The sequence below is a fragment of the Paroedura picta genome, chromosome 7 (genome assembly GCF_049243985.1).
Source record: "Paroedura picta isolate Pp20150507F chromosome 7, Ppicta_v3.0, whole genome shotgun sequence".
Classification (NCBI taxonomy): domain Eukaryota; kingdom Metazoa; phylum Chordata; class Lepidosauria; order Squamata; family Gekkonidae; genus Paroedura; species Paroedura picta.
The window spans coordinates 52,323,446-52,329,531 of record NC_135375.1 but is presented as its reverse complement, the minus strand read 5'-3'; the positions used below and the strand labels follow the sequence as shown (position 1 = coordinate 52,329,531).

The 6,086-nt window shown below is 43.3% G+C and overlaps 1 long non-coding RNA gene across 1 annotated transcript; it reads right to left on the bottom strand.

The window, feature by feature from the left end:
• Positions 1-1,024: 1,024 nt before the first annotated feature.
• On the bottom strand, positions 1,025-4,353 carry LOC143841789 (uncharacterized). Its single transcript, XR_013232832.1, has 3 exons — positions 3,086-4,353; positions 2,777-2,837; positions 1,025-1,760 (listed from the first exon to the last, which is right to left on the bottom strand). It is a non-coding gene; the product is annotated as an uncharacterized LOC143841789 (long non-coding RNA).
• Positions 4,354-6,086: the final 1,733 nt, after the last annotated feature.

The following is a 6,086-nucleotide window of genomic DNA, read 5'->3' as shown; positions in this document are numbered from 1 at the left end:
AGTAAATAAATAGAATTTGAAAAAAATCTAATATTACCTGTACATGAGCCAAAATTTGAGTCCAATAACATCTTTAAGACCAACAAAGATTTATGCAAGGTATAAGCTTTCAACTGCAAGCACACTTTTCGAGAATGTACTTGAAGCTCATGCCTTGCATAAATCTTTGTTGGTCTTAAAGGTGCTATTGGTCTCTGATTTTGTTGTGCTACTTCAGACCAACATGGCTACCCACTTGAATCCATGATTAAATATGGTCTCAATAAAACACACCTTTCATCATCTCATATTATTGTCCTGAGCCACAGATCCCTGAAAGCACTCATCCGCACATAGAGCAATGTGAAACTTCATGGGCTTGCTGCTTTATACATGCAAGTTTTCTTGCTGACATTTCGTATAGCACAGGTTTAGGCTGGCAAAAAGTTCATTGTGCGTTAATTTAGTAAATATAAATAAAGTAGTATTCAAGAAGGAAACAGCTATTTATTTGCATTGTTTTCCTACCACCATCCTAAACACTATTTTGCCCTATTATTGAATGAATTTGCACGTCATGCCAATGATACTGAGAAGCATTGTGCTGGCCCAGTCTTATGACATGTGAAGTTGCCTGTGAATACCAAGATACCTCAGTGATTATGCTCTGCCATGGAACGGTGTATTTAGGCATGCTTGCTTCACCAAAGCCTATAAGCTTAGGAGAACCATAGATGCAGAACTTCAAGGACAATCTAGGTGGGTTTTTTTTTTTTTTAGAATGGCAGGTGCAGTCTAGTTTTAGATAGTGTGGCTGTTCCCCAGAAATACGCAGTTTCCTAAAAGCAGAACCTGTCACTTTATAAAAAAATATATGGCATCCAAATGCTACAAAACTATTTCCATAATTTTTTTTAAAACTGCTAAGTGGCTAACGAAAAGCATAAGTAACTGAAATGTGCATTGTGTTACATTCTGTATGGTGTTTGTTGCATTTTGGGTTTCCCAATTTATACAAAACAATTATTTTATTTTAGCTTCCTTTATATGTGATATTTTGTTCAGTACACAATGGCTGTTGCCCAGATATCACCTGCTGTAACCTTCAGGCAATAAGGGAAAACTGCTGGTAGAATTCAGTCGCTGACTTGTGAAGGACTTCCAAAGAACGCCTCCTCCTGAAGCTTTGGCAGGATAAGCTGGACTGCGATCTTCAAGTGACCCTCCTCAAGGTGAGAATTTCTGGCAGAGATCTGTTTCTGCAAAAGGCGTATTATGGTTCTTTTTTAGACAAATACTTCAGTGTATCATCTGTGCGGGTGTTTTCTTTCACAATCCTGCGGCATGCAAGTACACTGTTGATCTAAGTTTTAGATTACTCTCTCAGCTAGTGTGACTTTACTGAACATATTGTCCCCTTTGTAACTGGTGGAAAGAAGGGTTGCATATTTTATTGATGCAGACCACGTCCATGCTTTTTCAGCAGCAGGAAGGATGCCTTCAGTTTTTGATCTGCTGGCTTCCAGGCAAACAGCTGAATGATTTCAGTGTATAAGGATGGTACATCACTGAAAGTTGAGGGGGAGGGACCCACTCAGTAATGACATTAGTAGTGCCTCCCTAGAAATACTTTCCTGGGAGTAGGTGCTGCTGAATAGACCGGAGTTGCACAGCACCATTAGACCTGCTGCACAAATACATCACCCTTGTAATCTGTCACGCTGCTTTCATTACATGTCCACGTAGTGAAGTGTGGCAGCTCCCTGTGCCATCATCTGCATCTGCAATACATTGATGGAGAAAGAAATGTGAGACAGTCCCTGTTGTAGGAGATCTAGTTTTTTTCCTGTCAGAGGCAGAAGGATAGACTCCCCTACCCCCGGAAAACTGGAGCTGTTTCAGATTCCTTGGTGGGGAAAGGCTGGAGCAGTCATTTGTAAAGTTGGTAAGTGTGAGGAGAGGACCCTTGTCAAATGCTCTGCAGCCTGAAGTGCACCAACCTCTCCTCACACATTGAGGCCATTCCTCTTACAGTACAATAAATGTGCAGCATATGAAATGCTACCAGCAGAATCCACTCGGTCCCAACACAGGATGTCAAGCTAGACAGAATGGAAATGAAGAAATCCTCTGCAATGACTCCTTAGAAACGGCACAGGACTGCTTTTGGAGGGAAAGGGCACACTTTATTATCCAAGCCAGCCTGCCATTCCTGCTTCCACTCTGAAAACAGTCTCTACAGAGAGAGATTAATCCTGCCAATGGTCCATAGGAGTCTCCAGTTAGTGGAGGGATAAATGAGGAAGCATGGTGGAAAATGAAGCACTTTCCTCTTGTAAAAACTAGGAAGATGTCTCTGCAAGAAATGAATTATTCAGGATTAATTCTTCAGGATTGGTGGGGAAAGAAGCTGATAGGAAGAAAGCAAGAGATTTCTGAGCTTTTAATCAATGTAATGACATAAGATTCATTGTATTAATGTACATCATGATATCCTCATTTAGTGTGCTACAATGAAATATGAAAGTTCATTGCAAACCAGCATTCATTTGCATAATCCACTCAGTTATTAACAGACCAAACCTCTTTTATATAACAGAAATCCATTGGGTTCTTTCCTGAAATCCTTACAGTTAGAAGTATTTACCAGAATAATGATCAGACATTTCAATGTGTTGCAGGCCTTGGGCATTTATTTTTAGCCTACAGTAGATTTGTAAGGCAGTACATTTCAACATAAGAGAACAACATAAGTTGGACAACAGTATAATATTGCAATGCAAATAGTTTGGTTCACCTGACTCCAGAGGACTTGGCAGATGAATTCATTGCAGCAAAAACAGCAAGTATTGTTGCACCTTGAAAACAAACAGGCTTATTATGACAATGCTTTTGTCAACTAGAGCACACATCATGAAACACATGAAGCATTATTTTCAGTCATATCTCTACTCTACACATGGGCACAGAGCATTACAACGTATCAACATATAGGAGTCTCTTTTTTAGTACATAATGATTGTCACATGATGGGAATTTAAATTCACACTTAAAAGACCACTACTGCAAGCATGAGTGGCCTTTTCGGAGACACATTTGCACTTGCCATGGAAATAGAAGAGACTTCTTGGACCCTCTTCCACCTCAGGGCATTTGACCTCCCTGCTTATTGGTTTCTTCAGGCTCCATGCCGACATCTCAGTTAAAAAGAGAGGAAGAGTTAGTTCTTACATGCTGCCTTTCTCTACCCAAAGGAGTCTCAAAGCAGCTTACAGTCGCCTTCCCTTTCCCCTCCCCTCAATAAACAACCTGTGAGTTAGGTGAGGCTGAGAGAGCCCTGATATTACTGCTCGGTCAGAACAGCTTTCTCAGTGCTGTGATGAGACCAAGGTCACCCAGCTGGCTGCATGCGGGGGAGCACAGAATCAAACCTGGCTTGCCAGATTAGAAGTCCTCACTCCTAACCACTACACCAAGCTGGCATTTCATGCATCCTATAAACTGGACACAACAAACCTGGGGGAAAGTCCAGACTGGTAGAGGACAAAGAAAGGTGAGAGGCACTGAAGGCACTTGTACACTTTAATGTTGCTTCTTCATGAGATTATTTGCATGGCTGACTGTCCTGAACTCTATGAATGAGGGAGAAATGGAAAGGAGACCTTTGCCCAGCCTACTGTTTCTTGCCACACTCTTCCTCAGCACTGGTGGCAGCCCCTATCACAGTGGGTATAGGAATTTGTAGAGGGTAATTGCCATAGGATTGAACTCATGCAGAAGCATAGATGCGCTCTTGCACGATTCCCTCTCCTTTGAATGGAATTTCATCAGAGACACTCCCTGTGAGAGGAATGTGTTCCTTAATATCATTCATAGAGCCAGGACAGGCTTTCATTGCCCCCCAACCCCAATGCCAGGCTGCTTTCTCTCAGGAGGCTTTACTGGTCTTGGCACTTGCCTGTATGTCCACCAAGCCCCAGGTGCACTGGTGAGAAAGGAGGCTCTTGCATGCAGCTCAGTTGGCTGCTGCAGTCACCAAGTCAGCCAGACTGGCCCACAAGGGATGGTCATGAGCTAGTGTTCTGATTGCCTTGGCTTGCCTGGGGTGGCCAGCCCCTGCCCAGAGGGAAAAGTAGATATAGGGCTGTGGAGATAGGGATTTAGACCCCCCTTTCTCACACATTGTAGAGAGGTTCCCCTGTTTGGAAGGTTGACTCAGCCTTCCATCCTTCCGAGGTCGGTAAAATGAGTACCCAGCTTGCTGGGGGGTACACGGTCATGACTGGGGAAGGCACTGGCAAACCACCCCATATTGAGTCTGCCATGAAAACGCTAGAGGGCGTCACCCCAAGGGTCAGACTCGGTGCTTGCACAGGGGAAACCTTTACCTTTACCTCCCCTGTTTGGGGGGCAAAAGCTGAAACGATACCCTCCAATCCATCCACATATGTGCTGCACTCACACTTCTTTTCCCTGCAACAAATGAAAAAAAAGTAGGGCCAGGCTTCACAAACAAAAGTCGCCCAGGTTGGCACCCCCACGTGGCATTAACAGCTTGGCACCCCCACGTGGCTCTTAATTCTTTTTAAATGCAGGCTCACAATGGGTTGCCTGGACATGCAGTGAGGGCAAGGGAGGAAGGGGGCAGTTCTGGCGCTTCCACTTTAACTTCCCCAAGAGCAGATGAAAGGGCTGGGATTGTGCCCAAACATGCACACCACAGCTCTCCTGAAGGTGGAGCAGTTGCAGCGCAGGGGAGCCAGGGAGAGAGAGTGCTTTGTCATCCCCCTGATCCCCAACACCACAAATAGACCAGCAGCCTACTCTGCTGATCTGGGAACAAGACTGGGGCAGGCATCTGCCACACCGTTGTCCCCTGCCACCCCCAACCCATGCAGTTAAGTTAAAATGAGAGGATTTCCCTCTCTGGACTCCAGTCACTACTGCATGCAACGAGCCTCAGCAAGTAAAGATTTTTACAAGTAGGGACCATTCCCTTCCCACTCCCTCCAGGCTCAAAACTGGCCATTTTGGGAGTGGGGGCGGGTCAACATAACTATATATGGCCATATATAATTAACTTCAGTTGGGAAAACCTTCTGGGGACATCAAGAAACCCTAAGGTTTCACAAAAACCCTATTGAGAAAGCCTGCTATAGCCTCATAATTGAGATGCATTGATTCAATTATGCTGCTATAGCACTAAAGTGTTACACTGGTTTAGCACTATAGTGCTCAAGTTAGAATGTATTTTTTTTTAAGTCTGCAAAAGATCATGAGGGGAAAGAGGGCCAAGACATTTTTAAGAGCAGACCACAACGGTTCAGAAGAGCAGCGAAGGGCAGAAATCACCAGAAAGTGATTTCCCTAAAAATGGATCAACCATGCTTGTTTGTATGAACAGGGAAATAAATCCCACTAGTAGGCGTTGATTAAAATGGGTCTGTCTGAAATTACAGGAAAAAATCCATTAGCAAAGTTGCTAAAAAGGAATACAAAGGCAGTTTGAAAATGGTCGAAGTGTTAGACTTCCCTTTATGAACAGAAACAGGTGAACAGTCATCTGCCTTTCTGACTTCATAATTTATACAGTGTGAGTCAGTAGGGAAGGACTATAATTGGGGTTGAGGTAAACGAGGTGAAAATTGCTAGGTTGCACAGCCATCTGCATCTCTTTTAATTGGGCAAGTTTATTGCCAATATTAAAACTTTAGGTTAGCTACCTCTTTGATGTATTTTGTCCATCAGAAGATTGTCCTGCATGTACGCCCTGATTAGTAAAGAGGAATAAGTTCCCAACAGCCACCTAATAGTTAATATTATCCAGAGAGCAGAAACCAAGTATGATTTACTGTGATCATTGTCACATCTGCTTAGCGTTTCATGACAAACTCTATTAAGCAGGACAAAGAGAATGTTAATTCAATTAGATGACTAAGTTCTTTTGCTGGCCAAGATACATTTAGAAGAACCAACATCAGGACGTGTCTGTCAGCCTTTTGACCAGAACAACTGAAGCATAAATATTAAAAAGGAACAAAAATCAATAACACGCTTTAGCTAAAGGCCATCCGAAATAAAACCAGGCCCTGGAATAGATTGATCCT